A 22,495-nucleotide genomic window follows, 5' to 3' on the forward strand; every position below is an offset into this window, starting at 1 on the left:
AACCTCTGTGTGCCCTCGCACACCTTCTACCCACTGCTTTAATTAGACAAACTCACATACGTGGGGATTTCCTCCTCACTGTTTTACAAAATAAAGGGAGGGTTATAAAATTCTTTGCATTTCCTTTCTTAGTAAAAATACATAGTGGAAATCTCTCCCAGTCAATTGACAGAGAGCTCACTCACCCTCTCAGCTGGGGAACAGTCTGCGTTGCTCAATCTTCTATGATGTGAATATTCCACCACTTAGTCAATTATTTCCTTAGTGATGGTCATACACTTTGTTTCCAATTTTTTGTCCCTAAAAAAAGTGCTGCAGTAAAATAATACATGTTCTCACGTATTAGTGCCTTTATTTGCAAGGACCAGGAGGAGAAAGATGTTTTATTATTCCTTCTCTCTTATATATATAATTTTTTTCTGTATATATAGTCTCTTTCTCTCTCATACACACACATATATATCACATGCACACTTTTTTTCAGAACAGTTTTAGACTGGATTGCAAATATGATGCCTACTTACACCAGTGTGTGTTTCCTGAAAATAAGATCATTTTCCTTTATAAACACGGTATAATTATAAAAATCAAGAAAGTAACATCAATTGGATATTATCTAATCTATAGACCTTATTCAAATTTTACTAATTATTCTACTAATGTCTTTTATAGCAGAAGAAAAAGAATTTTTTCTGTTCCAGGATCCAACCCAAGATGACCCATTGCATTTAGATATGACGCCTCTTTACTCTCCTTTAGATTGGAAGAGTTCCTCAGTCTTTGTTTTTCTATAGGTGACATTTTTATAAAATCACAAATAGAATAATTCTATTTACATTTATGTCCCTTGTCTTTTTCCCTGACTAATCTAATTTTCCATTTCGGTACCTATGTATTCTCTCATTCATTTCATTGACTACACAGTATACTGTATTAGCCAGGATGATCTGGTTTCTGTCATGAAAACAAATAACACCAGAATCTCAGTGGCTCAATGCTGCAAACATTTATTTCTTGTGCATGTGACATCTGTTGTCCTCCCTGTGACGGCTCAGTGCTCTGGCTGCTTCTGTCTCATGACTCTTCCTCCCAGTGTGTGTTTCTACAATTGCTGTACCAGGAGAACATGGAGAACCTCACATGGACTCTTAAAATCCTTTTAAAATTCCAGAGGACAAAGCAAATCACATCAGCATGCTCACCCTCAAAAGGGCGGAAATGTATTCCTACCCAGAAGGAGAAGGAACCAAGAAATACTGGTAACGACTGGTAATACCCACCACATGTATCATTTTATAATGATACTAGGGTTATAAACAGGCAAACCATAACCTATTTAAGTAGTCCCTTATTTATGGACATTAAGCTTGCTTCTGTTTTTTTTTTTTCAAAAACCTTTATAGACTTATTTTTGCACACTCGTGTGTCTACAGTATACGTTCCAAGAAATGGGACTGCAAAAGCAAAGGGAATGTGCATCTCAAGTTTAGGCTGCCATTTTAAGCTTCGCGCAAGATGGGTGAACAGAGGGAGCCGGACAACCGAGACAGAGACAGAAAAGCAGAAGAAAGAGATGGGAGAGACAGAGAAAGTAGATTTCAAGACTGACTTTCCAACTTACAAGCCCTTTGAATCTTGACTGTTTATGTCTATTAAACCGCAGTGTGTGTTCAATAAGCTCTTGTTTTTACTTTCACATGTTTGAGTGCGTTTCTGCTACTTGTCGTAAGTTGCACCACAGTTGGAGAGGACAGAAAGAGGGATGGCATGATCGTTCCTGTCATTTCAGTTTTCAACCCAGTAAAGAGTTGGGACATGGAGAGAGCTGAGCGCTCAGTTACCACACCCAATTTTCCCCACTGGACCAGTGTTCATAAGCTGAGCGGCTTTTACACCCAGTGCCCCTGGTTGATAAAAGGGAAGCTGACCTAGATCTGGAATAAGAGCACTGCCCAAGGAAAGTCTTGATTTTAAATTTCATCTCAGGAGAAGTTCTTCTCATTTTTGAAACCCAGCTCAGATTCCATTTCATGAAGGGTTGCCAGTTGCTACCAGAGCTCGTCCTGAGCTCCAGTTTTTCTTTTTTTCTTTTCTTTTTACCAGTGGGAGCTCCAATTTTTCTAAATCCTTACAACACAAGACATACAAGCAGCCCACATTTGGTTTTATACTGTTTTCTGTTTGTCTTATTGCTAGAATGAGTTCTTACATTCTTTGAGTGTAGAGAAAATATTTTATATCTATTTTGAATTTCCTAAGAACCCTGTGGATAAAACACCTAATACATGTGCAACTATTGAGTGATTTCTTCTACCTAAATTACATAAACCTGACTGAAGTTGAGTGTATTTATAAACCATAAATAAAACGAAGGACAGCTCAGCTAAAACCAACACGTGGTTCTCATCTGCCACATTTCCCAAGGAATACAGATTATTGTCTTGGTGAAATAACTGCAGCAATTCTGAAAATGGACAGCCGACACCTGTGAGTATCGTTCTAGTGACTGCAGACCTTTTTCTCAGACTTGTATCAACTTAGTAAGCCTACCCACATTCTATATGCATATATGGAGACTATGATACACACCGTCCTAATCACTCTGTAGGGTTATTTATTTTAAAGTATTGGAAGCCTCTTTCCCCCTTTCTTGGACGATCATTCTATAAATGCATTTTTTTCATATTTTTACCACACTACTATGTATCCGTAAATAGTACATACCATTGTTCGGGGTGCCTGGCGGGTTCAGTTGGTAGAGCATGTTTCTTTTGATCTTGGGGTCATGGGTTCAAGCCCCACATTGGGCAAAGGGCTTACTTAAAAACAAAAAAGGAATATATATATACCATTGTTGCACACGCGTGCTTTAAGTCGTAAATGTTGTCATACCCTTATTGTTCTGCAATCTCCCTTTTTCCTCTTCATAACATACACTTGTAATGTATCTCATGTTAATATGGTAACTCTAGATCACCTAACTATCTAGAATTTCATTTTCACAAACCCATTTTCCTGTTGATGCCCATTTAAAGTTACTTCAAGTTTTCCCAGTTTCAAAAAACTGCGGCAAGGAAATGTCCGTATCTACTTATGCACACACCCAAGACTTTGTCCATGGTATGTAACTGACAAGTGGAGTTGCTGTATATGCGTATCAATTTTGATAATGCCTCCATTTGATAAATAGCCCTCCAAGATGGTTGTAGCACTTTGACTCCCACTAGCAATACCTGAAAATGCCATTTCCCCCACATCCTCCCTTGCTTTGTGCTAATTTGGTCTGCCACAATGAACAGACTTGAATCGGCCAAGAGCTGCCCTGACCACTGTATGGCTTTTGGGGATCCATATCTTGTGATCTACCAGGTGGGAGGCCCTCACCCTTTGTTATATATCCATTCAATCAAGCTTGTTGATTGTACCTCTCCGGGCCAGCTTGATCTATTAGGTAAGGGGTGCTAAGAGCCTCCTCGATGATGACTTCGTTGAACACCCTCCTATGGTTCTTGATTGCTCTAGATGCTGGCAAATTATTCTTTTTTATCAAAGAGTTTTACTTGTCACCCCAAATGATGCTTTTTACCTTAAATTCCATTTGTTTGCTATTCATTCCATTAAATACCATTATTCTTCCACACGTTTTTCTTTTTCATTTGTATTTGATTGTTACATTTTTCCTTTCTTTTATTTTCAAATTTCTGGATGGTTTTCAATGTGTTTCTTTTTCATTTTTTAAGATTTTATTTATTTATTTGACAGAGAGAGAGGCAGCGAGAGAGGGAACACAAGCAGAGGGAGTGGGAGAGGGAGAAGCAGGCTTCCCGCCGAGCAGTGAGCCCGACGCGGGGCTCGATCCCAGAACGCTGGGATCATGACCTGAGCCGAAGGCAGACTCTTAACAACTGAGCCACCCAGGCGCCCCATAATCTTATGTATGTATGTATTTAGCAATCTCCACGCCCAACGTGGGGCTCAAACTCACAACCCTGAGATCAAGAGCTGCATGTCACATGCTCTACTGACTGAGCCAGCCAGGCACCCCTTAACTGTGTTTCTTGAACTAGATATAGTTTTGTTTATTTGTTTGTTTGTTTATTAACCGAATGGGATGCTCTTTTGGTAAACGAGTTCTATCCAATGAACTCAAACAGTGATCCTGGTGTTTTTGGATTTATTCTACCATCTAATTTGGGTCTTCTCTTTACTATCCTTTTCCTTTTTTTTCTTCTTATTCCTTTTCTCTCTTCTTTGGGACTGACAAAGTGTTTTTCCTCCTTTGTTAATTTCAAAGTTATGCATTGTATTTCTATTTTTTAACGTACATATTAGCTCTATACTTTTCCTACAAAGACTTAAGTTAGTCAATGTTTTTTTCTTTCTCCTAAACAAGACACAAAGTTAAGCATGTTTTAACTACCTGTTAAGCACTCCCATATTGTTTTTTAAACCTCAAATTATTTTTTATAATAGCTAATTATATTTACCCACTTAAATTTTCATTTTTTTAAGATTTATTTATTTACTTGAGAGAAAGAGACAGAGAGAGAGAAAGATAGCGTGAACGGGAGAGGCAGGGAGAGAGAATCTCAAGCAGACTCCGTGTTGAGTGCAGAGCCCGACTTGGGGCTCGATCCCAGGACTCTGAGATCACAACCTGAGCCGAAACCAAGAGTCATTCACTTAACCAACTGAGTCACCCAGGTGCCCCTGCTTAAATTACCGTTGTCTGTGATCACTATGTTTTCTTTCATCTAATCTCTCCCCCTAGGTTAGCTATTCTTCTGATTGCAGTATACCTTTTAACAGGGCTATGGTTAGTAAGTCTTCTTATTTTTGTATATTTCTTTTGTATATTTTGTCTTTCTAAATATGTATTTTCATCAAGCACTTATGCTACTTTTCCCATACAATGTAAGCTAATAAGTCGAGGAGAAGTTTTCCATTTTGGAACTATTTTGCCAGCCAAATAAAGAAGTAAAAATTAAATTTGAATATCCCCATTTTGAACTTCATAATGGATTAATGGTTGCCTGCATCATACAGAAAGATAATCAGCTATTACATGTCTCCTACATGCCACCTACAAAGAAGCTGGACCCGAAATTATACCTGAATCTGATCAAGTCCATAATCCCATTACCAGTTAATAGAAAATACAGAAGAACTGGGTAAATTACACGGGAATGCGATTAGCAAAGTCCAGATGTGAGAAACTCTATAAGACAAATCAAACAACCCAGTTTCTTCCAGAGCTAAGTTGTAAAGAGAAGGGGGGGCAAAGGGAGAATGGAGGGGTGCTTGGGGGATTGGGAGAAACTTAAAAGATGTATACTCTTTGTGAAGCAAGTTGAATTATAGGGTATATGCATGTCTTGGGTGACAGACTAGAAAGAAAACAAGAAAACGATGACCATAAAAGGGAAGATGTGGTTACTCTGAGGTGAAAGGGAAAGCATCGGGACTGCGACAGGATACATGGAGGACGTCTGGGGCACCTGCGGAGTGGACCCACTTGGCATATGGCAGAGAACAAGATCGAGTCCCCAGCCCTCAGGGAGTCTGCATCGTATTGGAAGACATAAACCATGACAATCAGTGATATTAGTGATAAATGCACAAAAAAATATAAAGTATGATTGATCCCAAACCTCTAAATAAGTGACAACTGAATTTCACTCCTAACATGAAATATATGGAAAATGTAATTATTTGATGAAGCCAAGAAGTAACAATTTTTTTCTAATAGATGGCCAATTGAGAGAAAAAAATAAAGAGAAAAGGAAGGAAATGAGAGAAAAAGAAATAGAATCACCAAACACAAGGCCAGAGATGATACACGGGGAGAGAGACACCCACAAAGGCATAAAGGAACATCCACAGCCCAGGGCCAGAATTTTATGGAGTAAAACGCTTTGCTACTGCCACAAATTCATGGCTCTGCAGAGACGGGGCATGTTCTCTCGGACCTTCCCTTCCAGAGGACAATCAGTCAAGGTCTGGAGACCCTAGATCGGCCCTAAAGTTTGGTCCCTATTTGGATCCAAACACCCCGGGCTGAAGTGATACCTTATGACCACATTTCTGAAAACAGATTTTGTAAGGAAAATAAGGTGAAAGAGGGGTATCTGCCACAGGGGTGCCTGAGCAAACCCCCCAGTTTAGCCAGGACCGACAGTCCATGCCCCGTAGTCCCCTTTCCTTGCAGCCCGGCAGGGTCACAAAATGGGTGCAGAGAACGCAGAATGTGTCTCCCCCTGCTCACCTTGGAAGGTTCATTCATAGCTCATTTCTCCGGATGCAGGAAGGAAGTCAATCCCACCACCTACAACATTAACAAAAATGGCAACAAAATGACTGTGGTTTTTAATTTCTTCCCCTTGCAGCAGCTTCAGTTTGTCCTGTTATTACTGGATTTATTAGAAATAACTATCCAAGTCAATAAAACCACAAAGTTATAAGCCCCATCTCACCTAGAAAGAAGGATCCTAAATGCAGTCCTCAGTCACTTAAAATACACACAGTTTCTGTATATTACATTATATGCATACTTATATATTACATAATAATTATATAATAATATCATAGCTATATTTTGACTTACAAAGATAGGGAATATTAACATTAATTGACAGACTGAAAGGTCGGAAGGTCATCAGAGCAATAATCCACCATTCAGCAGTATGACCTTAGCCAAATGCTGTCTCATAAGTTTTCCAGTAATACCGATTTTTTTCTTTGTCACAGAAACAGATATTATCTTGGTTATAAAATAATATAAAAAAGTCACGCATTAAAGTAATGGACCAATAAGCATATAAAAAATGCTTCAGAGAGGCGCCTGGCTGGCTCAGTCAGCGGAGTGTGCAACCCTTGATCTCTGGGTTGTGAGTTGAGCCCACGTTGGATGTAGAGATTACTTAAAAATAAAATCTTTCAGGAAAAAAAAAGATGCTTCAGAAAAAAGTAATACAAACTCCTTTTTTAAAAACTAAACACTAGAGGGGTGCCTGGGTGGCGCACTGGGTTAGCGTCTGACTCTTGGTTTCAGCCTAGGTCGTGATCTCACAGTTGTGAGACTGAGCCTCCCAACGGGCTCCGTGCTCAGCCTGGAGTCTGCGTGAGATTCTCTCTCTCTCTGAAGTAAATGAATAAATCTTTTAAAACTTGAACAGTAGAAAAAGTAGCAAAAAACTAAAAGTCACTGGTACTCTCTCAACCAAGAAATCTACATACCCAGACTTTTCTCTTTGCCTGTAAATATGTGCTTGCATGTGCACACACACACACACACAGTTGACAAACGCAGGGTCACTCTAAACATGTTGTTTTAGAATCTTATTTTCTTACTTAATGTATCATAGATATTCCTGATATGTTGTAGAATGAAAAAGGAAGTTACTCAATAATATATATGTTCAAGAATGACTCGTATTTTAGGAATTCTGTATGTTTAGGGATGCCTGGCTGGCTCATTCACAAAGGCATGTGAGTCTTGATCTCAGGGTTGTGAGTTTGAGCCTCATGTTGGGTGTAGAGGTTACTTAAAAATAAAATCTTAAAAAAAAAGAAAAAGACTTCTGTAAATTTATATCTAGATATAAAATAAATCTAGACACACTAATACATGATTTTATTTGCACAGGAAGTTATCTGGCAGGGTACAAACTGAATTTTCAACATCAGGAAATGGGATGAAAGGGTAAATAGAAGGAACATTACATTTTTACTTTATTTTTATTTTTAAGAATTTATTTTTTTATTTGAGAGAGAGAGCACAAGCAGGGGGAGAAGCAGGCAGAGGGAGAGGGAGAAGCAGGCTCCCCGCTGAGCAGAGAACCTGACATGGGACTCGATTCCAAGACCCTGGAATCATGACCTGAGCCGAAGACAGACACTTAACAGACTGAGCCACCCAGGTACCCCTACACTTTTATTTTATTTTATTATCTATCCCAAAAATACATGTACTATTTCAGAAATTAATAAAAGTACATATCACAAACAGCTTTTCATATTAATTAAAATTTAAATCACCATTTTTAATTGTTCTATACTATTCTAGTGTATGATAATACTATAAGAAATCCCTCTTTATGAAATTTAGAAACCTTTTGTCAAATCATAAATGTTGGGATTATGTTAAACTTGTGGATACATTTGGGGAGAACGAACTTATTTATAATATTGACTATGTCCCAAATCTTTTATGTTCCTCAGTCAAGTTATATAGTTTCCTTCAAATACGTCCATCACTTACCTTGTCAAAAATTTATGAGTATCTATTTTATGTTGTGTATTATTAATGCCAATAGGAATTTTTATTTTTGTTTATAAGTATCACTGACATTTTATAGGTACTCAACGAGCATTTGTTGACTGAGTAAGTGCAAAAGAGAATAAACTTTAAAAAGCCATGAAAACTTTATAGACTAAGGGAGAAATGTGCCGTAACATCTGAAATAGTTGAGTTTAATTATACTAACACAAAAGAAGTAGTCAACTTGATTTGCTAGGGCTCGTATCTAAAAGTGAACTCAGCATTCAGGCCTCCCTGTCAGGCCTGGCCCTACCCATGCATGGTGGACCTGGGGAACTTACATACACTTGGGGAAGAAAGTCTCAGCTATCACTTCACTATGCCTAGAGTTCTGCCATTAATATCACGGCGTCAGATTAAGGGATTCCTTTCTCTGAAAATGCGAACAACCCTGGGAAAGGTAATAGAACACTATGCACTAAGCCATTACGGTCTTTTATACCTTTTTAGGAATTAACGATCAGTTCCTTCCCAACTTGTAGCTAATTAAGAAGAGTGGGTTTTTTTTAAGATTTTATTTATTTATTTGACAGAGAGAGAGAGAGCGTGCATACACAAGCAGGGGGAGCGGCAGGCAGAGGGAGAGGGAGAAGCAGACTCTCCGCTGAGCAGGGAGCCTGATGCAGGGCTCCATCCCAGGACCCCGGGACCATAACCTGAGCCAAAGGCAGACTCTTAACCGACTGAGTCACCCAGGCGCCCCAAGAAGAGTTTTTGATAAGAGAAGAGAATTAAAAGAGCAAAGGGGGACGCCTGGGTGGCTCAGTCGTTAAGCGTCTGCCTTCGGCTCAGGGCGTGATCCCAGTGTTCTGGGATCGAGCCGCATATCTGGCTCCTCTGCTGGGAGCCTGCTTCTTCCTCTCCCACTCCCCCTGCTTGTGTTCCCTCTCTCGCTGGCTGTCTCTATCTCTGTCGAATAAATAAATAAAATCTTTAAAAACAAATATATAAATAAAAAAGCAAAGAACAAGGAGTACTGGGATACTGGACATATGGGATGTGTAGAGGTTAAAAAAAAGAGTCGAGAGAAGGAAGCTAAAATTTGCACATTTCTTTGGGCAGGAAGTGCATCTTGCCCATCCTTGAATGTCGTGCTTAGCACAGGACAGCCACTATGTAGATGAGTCGGTGGGTAAGCAGCTCTGCTCACCTCACAGCTTTGCCGATGAGTTGCTCTGCCCAAAGCTGCAGTCTCAGGGCTATTTTGGGGTGACCACTGCTCTGCTATTCTGACTTCCTTTCCTCAGAATTACTCATATAGGATGGGATGCCAGAACCTCATTGCTAACAGATGTTAGTTCCCTGCTGTAACAAACACTGCTAACTGCTAACACTTTTTGCATTGAGGTAAAACAGTAAGATGTGTATTTATGCGGGATAAATGTCTCCCTATAGAATAAAGAGAGATTATTATCAACAGCTATTTGGTCAGGGCAACAATGAGTTCTCCTTCCCACTCCTCATGGGTCTGATCATTTCAAAACTGACCCCACTGGGGAAGTACGGGGAGACTGGGAGACAAGGGATAAACAATGGATCTTTCCCCACTGTTTAGTTTTTTTCCACTGATGGTGTTTATGAACTTATTATATAATGTAGCAAAATGATGACTCAGCACAGAGTCACCACTTCTCCAACTCCTATTGGATCTGAAGAAAAGGGAGGAAAACTGATGGAGCAGGAGAGCGTTTGCTGCGGGCAGAGGAGAGGGTGCCAGGTAGAAAGAGAACAAATGGTATCATGTGAGAGCCAAATTGAGACTTTTTTATTGATAACAATTTTCTCTTTGGTGATGACAAAAATATATTGTGTTAAGATCCTAAAGTTTATTTCAGATCCTCAATGATGGACAACAAATGTTGCTATGGCAATTATCTCCTATGAGATTCATAAAGCCTGGACGTTCTCTATCTTGGTTTCCAGGGAGCCTTCAGTGGCCACCAGACAGTGGGTACTCCATAAATAACTGTTGGATGGATGAGTGAATATTTAATACTGCGGATTCATTATCCTTCCGAGAATGAGTAGAAAACCTTTAATAAATTAAATCTAAATAATTGGGAAGGGATGTCAAGGGTAGAGGAGATCTGTGATCTGTTTTATACCTGACAAAAACAGCACTGACCATTCCTTGGTCTCAAACCAAGTTACCCTGAAAAATCTACCCATGTCCAATTCTTCTCTACTGCAAGGTCTAAACCTGGGGCTGTCTACTCCAAGTAGTTATTCATATAATTATTACTGGCAAAATCCTAAGATAGGTGCTTCACTCTCCACTTTGTTCAGTCAGTGTAGATGCGATCTAAGGCAAGTGAAAAGAAGCCATGTTATCTAAACTGATGCAGGTTCTCAGTCTAAGCTGATTTTTTTCCCTTTATTCTCCTGTGAATTAATATGAATTAGAGAAAATGATTTGAGGTAACTCTACAAAATAATTTGTTTTTAAAAGATTACTCTGAAATTGAGCCAATGTTGTTTTTCTGTCAATTAAGATAATTGCTTATCCTCCACTGAATTTTGCACTCAAGTCTTTTGTGGTTTAAGACATTTGCATCTAGTCCAAATCATGGCATTGTTTCACATTAAATAGAAGTTGTAAACCTAATACCAAGCAATCTAAGTATAAAGGTCTTCCTGCACGATAAAGACACAAGTTGTAAGTAATCACGTCCCCAGAGAATCCCGAAATAGAAGTGCCTCCTGTGACCCATCTCACATGCCGTCGCGTGGAGCTATAAACGTATCAAATACACTCGATACAGATTTTGGATCGTGTTCAACATAAGCTCAGTTACTACTGACAAAATCGGAAGTTATAGTTCTAACGATTGATGTTTCCAAGTTCAAACTGTTTGCATAAGAATGATCATTAAAAGTATCAACATTTTGAGGTGCCTGGGTGGCTCAGTCGGTGAAGCCTCTGCCTTCAGCTCAGGTCATGGTCTCAGGGTCCTGGGATCGAGTCCTGCATCGGGCTCCCTGCTCAGCGGGGGTCTGCTTCTCCCTCTCCCCCACTCTGTGTGCTCTCTCTCTCAAATAAATAAATAAAATCTTTAAAATAAAATTAGATAAATAAAAGTATCAACATTTTCAGTAAATTTGATAGAGCTGGTTATGATTACACACACAACAGTTGGTGCTGTTTGGAGACAGCATACATCGTGACTTCTTAAACTAATAAATCCTCACTTTCAGCAGGTTTTGTTACGGCGGCCAATCGATAGAGTTGTTACAAACGAAGGTGTGAGAAAAGAATCAAGCCTGCCCCCCCCCAAACTGTAGTGCAAATCCCCCAATAGTACCTTGTGATTAATCTACACCGGCATTGTTTTAGACACAACGTCTGGATAATAAGCAAAAGGCCACGTGGTCAAGTCATTCTCACCCAACTGCACTGCCCTGCTCATAATAAAGCAAAAGTTATTTATGTTTTCAAAGGAAGAGGCACGACCTTTAGTCAGCCAGTGGGTCATAGCATGACCGATGTCCATGAGTCGGAGGGTGTTGAGCCAAAACGCATCCAGAAAGGCTGAAAGACAGACACCAAGGAGAGGGAGGAAGCATTTGGAGACTACCAAGCGATAAAGGGCTGCATAATCAGCTTGCAGCCCGTCAGAGAACAGCTGCACTTGACCTGACACGCGTTGTTAGGTCAGTTCCTTGCTCCCATCTGTGCGGGCCTGGAGAGTCCATTTCCCTTGGCCACCGATTAGTCAAGGGGTCCTAGACAAGACTCGGAAACCAGCACTTTTGTTTTACTACTTTGTGCCTTGGGAAAGCCTAGGTGCCTTTCCTTCTCAAGCACCTGGTGCCTCCACCTCGTTAAAATATGGTCTCAGATCCTTCAGGCACACACATTGCTTCATACAAAATAGACGCTCAGTATACATTTTCATTTTCCTCCTCCTTTGCCATCGTCAAATTGCTGATGAAAATGTGCTTTTATTTCTTCTAGGCTATTTTTATTTTCAGATACCAAATCCGGGAATCAACGGAATGAGACAAGAGGGAGGAATTTTAAGCAGCGACTCTTGCGACTGTCTGCTTCATTTGTACATGAGCCTTTTTGATTAGCTAAAACCCCAGCACAGGCCATGAGGGAGGCAATCCTCAGAGTGCTTTGCACGGAATATGTCATTTCCTCCAACAGCCCTATGATGTAATACATTAGCCCACTTGGGCTGCTATGACAAAAATAGACTGGGTGACTTCAACAACATTTATTTCTCCCGGTTCTGGAGGCCGGGATACCCAGGCTCAAGGTACCAGCAGATTCTGTGTCTGCTGAGAGCTCACATCCTGGTTTATAGACATCCATCTTCTCTCTGTGTCCTGACAGGGTGGGAGGGGTGAGGGAGCTCTCGGGGGTCTCTTTATAAGGGCACTCATCTCACCATGAGGGCTCCACCCCATGACCTAGTCACCCCCTAAATGCTCCACCTCCAATTATCATCAAATTTGGGGTTAGGTTCAACATATGAATTCTGGGAGGACACAGACATTCAGCCTAGAGCGGGTAGATACTGATGTCAGCTTCATGTTATGGGCTGAAGAAAGTGGGCATTTGTAGGGTGAGAACTTTCCTAAAATCACACTGCGAGAAAGAAATGCAGCCAGGGCATCTGCTGTGGGGCCCGTGCCTTAAGCCTGCGCCATGTCCTGGGTGGGCTCTCAATGCGAGGCAAAGACCACACCAGTTCATTAATCTCAACATGTTCATTCTTTTCAGGGACCTTGAGGCTGGTCACGGATCCCCCATCTAAGGCTGGTGTAGTAGGCAAAATAATGACCTCCCAGAGATGTCCATACTCTAGTGTCCAGAACTTTTAAGTTTGTCCCCTTACACGGCAAAAGGAAATTTGCAGATGTGATTAACGTTATGGACCTTAAAATTGGGAGATTATTCTGGATTATCTGGGTGGGCTCAATTTAATCACATGAGACCTTAAAAATGGAAGTGGAAAACAGATGGATCAGAGAGATGAGACCAAAGAAAAAGGAAGAGAAATTTCAAGTATGAGAGGGATTCAGCCCACTGCTGCTGGCTTTGAAAATGAGGAAGGAAATGGGGAGCTCAGTCCTAGAACCACAGGGTTCTGAATTCTGCCAACAACCCCAAATGAACAAAAATACCGATCTTCCCCGGATCCTTTAAAAAGGAACGCAAACCTGCTGATGATAACTTGATTTAGTCCAGTTAGACTGGGGTCGGATGTCTGATGCAGAGAACTGAAGGTAATAAATTCTTGCTGTTTTCAGCCCCAAGTTCGTGGTGACTTGTTGCAGCAGCAATAGGAGACTTCCGATGGGTTAGTTCCTTTATTCAAGTTAATGACATTCCCCTAATGCCTAGTCAGGAAGGGAGATGCACACAATTTTCTGACTCTGGTCCTTCTCTTACATGGAAAGAAACGCAAAAATGCATGAGGCAAATCTGGATTGTTCTGTGTGGTTTGAACCATATCCCAGGGTCAGTGGACACAGTACCATTCCAGTATGGGTCTAAATGCCATGGTTTGTCCAGAACTGGGTTAATTGGTCTTGAACCCAGAGAAACAATCTCTCAGTGACTTCTTTTCTAACTGACTCCAGTGCAGGTGTCATTAGAGACATGAAAGGGTGAATTAGAGCGCACTTTTATATCTGGTGAAAATTTCTAGATTTCTGTGCAATAGCAATGACTTCCGGCATTTGATTTCAGAATAAAAATACTTTGCTAAAGAAAAGGATATTCCCAAGTTGATTTACTCTCCATTGTGAGCAGTAATTTTCTAAAATGCAACCTCCTGTTTGATCAATGGAGACCTATAATAAAATGCATTGTTTGTACTTTTAGTAGAAAAGGTTTAAGAATAAGACAAAGGAAAAATCAAAACGTAACGCAAACGTATTCAATGAAGCCCTTGTAACGTTGATGCTTTACTTCTTTGACTACTCTTTCTTAAGTTACACCCAGCCTCTGCATTTTCCTCTTGTTGCCTGGCAAATCTGTGTCTCAGGTTTTGTTTACTTTGTCTTTCCCCTTCTTCTTTCCATCACATCGCCCGCCATCAGCCTCCCCCGGCAGCAGGAGCGGGATGTGCCAACAGGGCTGTGTCTGCAGGGGCTGAGGGTCTCCTGACTGGGCAGCTGGCTGCCTCATTGGTGCCGGGCTCCAGCAAAAGCCAGGGTCCCCTCCAAATGTGTGTGGGGGGGGGCGGATAAAGAGACTGCCTGGGAGATTATGCACATCTTCTTCCTAACATATGTAACAGAACAAAAGTGTGTTCATGACTTTGGATACTTAGGAAATTTTCTCAACTTGAAGAGACAGCTGATGGAGAAAACAAAAGTGACCTGATCTCAGATCTGTGGCAGAGTTTTCTTCTATAGCCCATGAAAGATACAGTAATAGCGTTTGCATAATCCCAGGTTGGTTTGACTTTCTTCTTGGGAATTGCCGAAGTCAACCTGCTTCAGGCCAGCCTTCTCCTGGCCTTCCAGACAGAGACCTGGCCTGTCTGGTTCCCAGGTCTGGCAATGTCTGGCACATAGGCTATGCCTATAGACATGAGAGAGTGACTAGCGGCCAAGTTCTCATCTTCTGCTTCTTTCTCATCTATGAAAGGGTTGAAAGGGCCTAAGCTTTGTAGAGATGACTGGATGACCTAAGGGCTTCACACTCCCCAGACTGTAATTTCTTAAAGGTAAAGATTACATAATGTTCCTCTATCTCAGTTTTAATATCTAGCTGTTCTTTTTTTCCCCTTAAATTATTTGACACTTATTTTGCATTAGGCATTCTTCTGAAAACTTGGCAAATTACAATTTATTTAATCATCATGACAACCCTGTGAAGTGGGACTACTGTTGTCCCTATTTTATGGCTGAGGCAACAGAAGCACAGAGAGCTTACGTAACTTGCCCAAAGTCTAAATGGTGGAGCTGGGATATCACCCGTCCAAGCTGGATCCAGAGACAGGGCTGCACACCCGACGCCTAACTGGGCTGCTTTGTCTTACTAGCAGTAGGGAGAATGGTGAAGGAAGGAAAAGGTTTGGAATCTGAGTCAGGAGAAGATTGAGAAAGGAGAGTATTTATACAAAAGAAATTCAAATGAATAGTATGCTTCCAGATACTTCATGCGTAGTTGACATAATACAAATGTTAACACTGTATGAAACATAGTGATAAAAATGTAGGTTGATTTGAATACATAACTTAAAAGAATTTTGCTCCTCGGCTAAAAAACCTTAAAAATATCAAACTTTGAATCATTTGAAGTACTCAAAAACATGACCCCCAACTTCCAGTCACGTAATAATTACTGTATTCATTTAGTAGGTAATTATACAAACTCATAATCAGATAAGAAGTTCCACATTCATCTCTCCTTGCAAGCAGTTACAATAGTCTGCTAGGGCTGCCATAACAACGTACCACAAAATAATTGGCTTAAGTGACGGAAACTTACTGTCTCACAGTTCCGGATGTCAGAAGTGCAAGATCAAGCTGTCCACAGGGTTGCTTTCTTCTGAGAGCTGTGAGGGAAAGATCTGCTCCAGCCCTCTCTCCTTGGCATGGAGACAACAGACTTCTCTCTACATGTCTCACATCTCTTCCTCTGTGTGTCTGTGTCCAAATTCCTTTTTTTTTTTTTTTTTTTGAGAGAGAGAGAGAGAACATGTGAGCAAGGGGGGATGGGGTGGGGGGAATTTAAAAAAAAAATTATTGGAGGTGGGGGGGCAAAGGGTGAGGGCAAGAGAGACTCAAACAGACTCTGCACTGAGCATGGAGCCCAATGCAGGGCTCGATCCCACGACCCTGAGATCATGACCTGAGCCAAAACCAAGAGTCAGACTAGCCAACTGTGCCACCCAGGTGCCCTTAAGGAGAGAGAATCTTAAGCAGCCTCCAAACCCAGCCTGATGCAGGGCTCAATCTCACAATCCTGAGGTCATGACGTGAGCCAAAATCAAGAGTCAGATGCTTAACTAACTGAGCCACCAAGAAGCCTCCTTTGTATAAGGACACCAGTCATATTGGATTAGAACCCATCATAATCGCCTCATTTTAACTTGATTATCTTTGTAAACACCCTTCCTCCAAAAAGGTCACATTCTGAGGTATGGAGGGTTAGGATTCCAACCTATCTTTTTTGGGGAAGACACAATTCAACCCATATTGGCAGTAATAATATAGGGGTAAGAGTAGGGGTCTGAATTCTAGCTCTGACATTTATTAATTATCAAATTTTGCTATACCTGATTTTCTTCCCTTAAATGGGGATAAACTGGATAGTAACTGCTTCATGCCGTCATGAAGATTAAATGAATTAGTACATGTAGCACTTAGAGTACTGGGTAGTACAATGCATGTTATATATCCATTCATTCAAAAAATAGTTTCTGAACACCTATTAAGTGCCAGGCACTATTCTAGGTGTTTGAGATACAGAAGTAAACAAAATAGGCAAAAATATTTACGTTGGTGGAGCTCATAATGTAATGGGGAAAGAAAAACAATTTAAAAATCAGAACATACAGAGGACTACAAGCCAATATCTCTGATGCAAAAAAAAAAAAATCCTCAACAAAATATTAGCAAACTGAATACATTAAAAAAATCATTCACCATGATCAAGTGGGATTTATTCCCAGGATGCAAGGATAGTTCAATATTCGCAAAACAACACGGTTCATCATGTTAATGAGAAAAAATAAAAACCGTATGATCCTTTCAATAGATGCAGGAAAAGCATTTGACAAAGTACAACATCGCTCATGATAAAAACTCAACAAAGCAGGTTTAGAGGAAACATACCTCAACATAATAAAGACCATATATGAAAAACCCACAGCAAACATCATCCTCAATGGTGAAAAACTGAGAGCTTTCCCCCTAAGATCAGGAACAAGACAAGGATGTCCACTCTGACCACTTTTATTCAACATAGTACTGGAAGTCCTAGCCACAGCAATCAGACAAGAAAAAGGAATAAAAGGCATCCAGATTAGTAATGAAGAAGTAAAATTTTCACTGTAGATGACGTGACACTATATATAGAAAACCCTAAAGGTGCTACTAAAAAATGACCAGAACCGTTAAATGAATTCAGTAAGGTTGCAGGATACAAAATCAATGTACAGAAGTCTGTTGCACTTCTTTTTTAAAAAATTTAATTAATTAACATATAGTGTATTACTAGTTGCAGAGGTAGAATTAAGTGATTCATTAGTTGCATGTAACACCCAGTGCTGATTACATCAAATGCCCTCCTTATCGCCCATCACCCAATTACTCCTTACCCCCACCCACCTCCCCTCCAGCAACCCTCAGTTTGTTTCGTATAGTTAAGAGTCTCTTATGGTTTGTCTGCCTCTCTGATTTCATCTTATTTTATTTTCCCCTCCCTTCCCCTATGATCCTCTGTTTTGTTTCTGAAATTCCACATATGAGTGAAATCATAATAACTGTCTTCTCTGATTGACTTATTTCCCTTAGCATAATACACTCTAGCTCCATCCACGTCATTGCAAATGGTAAGGTTTCATTTTTTTGATGGCTGAGTAATATTCCAATATATATATATACCACATCTTCTTTATCCATTCATCTGTCAATGGCATCTTGGCTCTTTCCATATCTTGGCTATTATGGACATTACTACTATAAACATTGGGGTGCAGGTACCCTTTTGGATCTCTATGTTTGTGTCCTTCTGGTAAATACCTAGTAGTGCAATTCCTGGGTCATAGGGTAGCTCTATATTTAACTTTTTGAGCAATGTCTATGCTGTTTTCTGGAGTAGCTGTACCAATTTGCATTCCCACCAGCAGCATAAGAGGGCTCCCCTTTCTCCACATGCTTGCCAGCACCTGTTGTTTCCTTCAATGTACAGAAATCTGTTGCATTTCTACACACTAACAATGAAGCAGTAGAAAGAGACACCAAGAATACAATCCCATTGCCAACTGCACCAAAAATAATAATATACCTAGGAATAAACCTAACCAAGGAGGTCAAAGACCTGTACTCTGAAAACTATAAAACACTGATGAATGAAATTGAAGATGACACAAAGAAATGGAAAGGCATTCCATGTTCATGGATTGGATGAACAAATATTGTTAAAATGTGTATACTGCCAAAAGCAATCTACACATTTAATGAAATCCCTATCAAAATACCAACTGCATTTTTCACAGAACTGGAACAAATAATTTTAAAATTTGTATGGAACCACAAAAGACCCTTAATAGCCAAAGCAGTCTTAAAAAAGAAAAACAAAGCCAGAGATAACACAATTCCAGATTTTAAGTCATACTACAAAGCTATAGTAATCAAACAGTATGGTACTGGCACAAGAATAGACAGATAGATCAATGGAACAGAATAGGAAGCCCAGAAATAAACCCATACTTATATGGTCAATTAATCTTCAACAAAGGAGGCAATAATATCCAATTGGAAAAGGACAGTCTCTACAACAAATGATGTTGGGAAAACTGGTCAGCTACATGCAAAAGAATGAAACTGGACCACTTTCTTACACCATACACAAAAATGAATTCAAAATGGATTAAAGACCAAAATGTGAGACCTGAAACCATAAAAATCCTAGAAGAGAGCACAGGCAGTAATTTCTCTGACATTGGCCATAGCAACATTTTTCTATTGTCTCCTGAGGCAAGGGAAACAGAAGGAAGAATAAACTATTAAGACTACATCAAAATAAAAAGCTTCTGCCAGCAAAGTGAACAATCAACAAAACTAAAAGACTGAATGGGAGAAGATATTTGCAAATGACATATCTGATAAAGGGCTAGTATCCAAAATATATAAAGAACTTATATAACCCAACACCAAAAAAACAATTAACCCAATCAAGAAATGGGCAGGAGACATGAACAGACATTTCTCCAAAGAAGACATCCAAATGGCCAACAGACACATGAAAAGATGCTCAACATCACCCATCATCAGGGGAATGCAAATGAAAATGACAATGAGATACCACCTCATACCTGTCAGAGAACGGCTAAAATCAAAACTGCAAGAAACAAGTGTTGGCAAAGATGGGGAAAAAAAGGAACCCTCTTGAACTGTTGGCGGTAATACAAACTGATATAGCCACTGTGGAAATCAGTATGGAAGTTCCTCAAAAAATTAAAAATAGAATTACCATGGAGCACCTGCGTGGCTCAGTCGGTTAAGTGGCTGACTCTTGATTTCCTCTCAGATCAAGATCTCAGGGTCCTGGGATCGAGCCCCGTGTCTGGCTCCATGCTCAGCAGGGAGTCTGCTTAAGGATTCACTCTCTCCCTCTTCCTCTGCCCCTACCCTTGCTTGCTCTCTCTCTCTCTCTCTCTCAAATAAATAAATAAATACTAAAAAAGAAAAAAAAAAAGAATTACCATATGATCCAGTAATTACATTACTGGGCATTTACCCCAAAAAACACACAAACACTAATTCAACATTAGTTGCAGCATTATTTACAATAATCAAATTACAGAAGCAGCCCAAGTGTCCATTGATAGGTAAATGGATAAATCAGAGGTTTTATACACACACACACACACACACACACACACACACACACTGGAATATTATTCAGCAATAAAAATGAATGAAATCTTGCTGTGGGGCATCTGGCTTGGGTGGAGGCCTGTGGTTCAGGTGGCGAAAGAATTTGCCCAAGGCAGAACAAAGGAGACAGAAGTTTACTGAATACACTGCAAAGGAGCAGTGGGCAAGACAGCAAAGGAGAGACTGTCTGCCATGAGGTGGTGGTGAGGGGCTATAGTTATAGGGCAGAGTAAGGGAGTATGGGAAACTGTGGAGTTTTCCCTTTTTTGGTAATCTTAGGAACAGTGCCTGGTTAGGGCCTATGGCTTAATGAGCTTGTTTGCATCAGCTCAGTGGTCACTGTGGGCCCTTTTGCCTTGCTCAAGTTTCCATTGCTCAAGCCTGTTGCCTAAAAGTGGCGTCCACACTTGTTATTTGCAATAACATGAATGGATCCAGAGAGTATAATGCTAATGCTAAGCGAAGTAAGCCAGTCAGAGAAAAATACCATGTGATTTCCTCATATGTGGAATTTAAGAAACAAAACAAAAGAAAAAAGGAAAAAAGAAGACTCTTAACTACAGAGAACAAACTGATGGTTACCAGAGGGGGGTGGGATGGGGTATAGGCAACGGGGATTAAAGAGTACACTTATCTTTTTTTTTCTTTTTTTTTTTTTTTTAAGATTTATTTATTTATTTGGAAGAGTGAGAGAGAGACCAGGTTGATCCCAGGACAGAGATCATGACCTGAGCTGGAGGCAGACACTTAAGTGACTAAGCCACCCAGGTGCCCCAAGAGTGCACTTACCTTGATGAGCCCTGAGTAATGTATAGAACTGTTGAATCACTACATGACATGACTGAGACTAATATATGACACTGTATGTTAACTATACTGGAATTAAAATTAATGAATAAACAACATCACTTTAAAATCTATATTTTTAAAAAAGTAGGACATACAGAATGTCATACATAATGAGTTCTATGGAGAAAAACAAAGCCAGACAGGGGCCAGAGAACATTGGGGGTGACAATTCAGGATCAGAGAAGGCTCCACTGAGGTGCCATTGGAGCAAAGACCTGAAAAGTGAGAGGAGACACTTAAGTAGTTACCTGCAGCTTCTGAGATGTAGGAGGGTTCCCCCATATCAGCCCTATTGACACCGAGGGCTGGATAATCTTGTGGGAGGGCTGTCCTGTGCATTGTAGGATGGTGGCAGCATCCCCAGCCACTATTTGCTAGATGCTGGCAGCATCCACTTCTCCAGTTGTGACCATCTGTTTGACAACCAAAGATGTCTCCAGACATTGCCACATGTCCTGTATGGGGCAAAATCACTCCTAGTTGAGACAGAAGGAGGGTGAAAGGCCAGAGGCAGGAATGCATTCAGCTTGTTTGAGGCACAGCAAGGAGGCAGGCAGTAGATGACATTAGAAGAGGGAGGGATAAACCCCATCACCTATGACAGATGGGAAGCTACTGGACGGTGAAGAGCAAACGGTTCAGAGCAAAAGGGTTTTGCTCTGAACACAATTTGACCCACATTTTAAAAAGATCCAATTGGCTGACACATTGAGAACTGACTGTAGGTGACAAGACAGAAATGGAGAGCTCGGTTGGGAGGCTATCTCAATAATCTCATTAATTTTTTATTTGGTTGAATTTGTTCACTGGTGTGGCTGGATGGTGGTAGGAGTGCTGAGAGAATTGAGCTAAGAATCTCTAGGGAAGAAGAGAGGAAGGAGAATTAGCACGAAAGGGAAAAGCTACTTGTGGGGAAGGTAGGGTTTTTTTGCCAAAGTGGAAGGCAGTGCTGTAGTTAGGGCAATCCGAAAGAGCGGAGGGGTTGTGCGGGACGAAGAGGAAACGCTGGGGGCCAGTTTGGGCGCAGGGCGCGTGAGTGCCACACTGAGGAAGCGAGGAACCGGGAGCTTTGACGCTTCAGCAACGACGAAAACTCTACCCCGCTGCGTAGATCATAGGAGCCACAAAGATAATAGTTTCAGAAGGAGTTTCCGGAAATAATATGGTGAGAGATAAGCAGAGCCAAGGTGGCGGTGGAGAAGAGCCTGAGCTTGACTTTCCGAAGGCTGCAAAGCGACGCCGGCCCGAAGTGCTGGGTTAGCGTCTTCGGGGTAGTTTTGCTCGCAGGCGAGGGCAAACTACCGTCTCCGCCCGGCCAGGGGGTGGGGGTGGGGGTGGGAACGTTTCCAGGGCATCGGATGTCAGTCAAGTCCAAGCCCACCGCAAAACGGTTGAAGTAGGGGCGCGCTTTCTCGGGAAGGGTGTCCCCAGCGGAGGGTCTGTTACGTCCCTTAGGGTCTTTCCAACGAGACCGCTGAGAAACAGCCATGCCGAGTTCCGGCAACGCGGGGAAAAGCAGGCCCCCGACAGAGAGTGGCCCGGTGGCCGAACAAGTCGGTTGTCAGACTGAAACGCCGGGTTAGCGCCCAGCAGGCGCGCGTTCACACCAGCCCCGCGCGGCGGGCGGCAGCAGCAGGGCGCCGCCTCCCCGCTCCCGTCGGTCTTCGCACCACAGGCGCCGTCACTCGTCTTTCCCTTCGGGGGACGAGGCTCCGGACGCGGGCTCCGGTCGCCCCGCCGGCGCCGCCGCAGCTC

The 22,495-nt window shown here is 41.2% G+C and overlaps 1 long non-coding RNA gene across 2 annotated transcripts in view; it reads right to left on the bottom strand.

The window, feature by feature from the left end:
• The window catches only part of LOC103675798, a 30,946-nt gene extending 9,819 nt beyond the window's left edge, over positions 1–21,127 (bottom strand). The window contains exons 1-4 of one of the 2 annotated variants that reach the window (XR_005832375.1): positions 20,989–21,127; positions 15,774–15,945; positions 6,266–6,325; positions 2,725–2,819 (exon numbers count right to left, since the gene is read on the bottom strand). This is a non-coding gene — a long non-coding RNA (uncharacterized LOC103675798). The remainder of the gene's footprint in view (positions 1–2,724; positions 2,820–6,265; positions 6,326–15,773; positions 15,946–20,988) is intronic. The other variant, XR_571913.2, reaches the window with a different exon arrangement.
• Between the last annotated feature and the right edge of the window lie 1,368 nt (positions 21,128–22,495).

Source organism: Ursus maritimus, unplaced genomic scaffold, assembly GCF_017311325.1.
Source record: "Ursus maritimus isolate PB19 unplaced genomic scaffold, ASM1731132v1 scaffold_5, whole genome shotgun sequence".
NCBI lineage: Eukaryota > Metazoa > Chordata > Mammalia > Carnivora > Ursidae > Ursus > Ursus maritimus.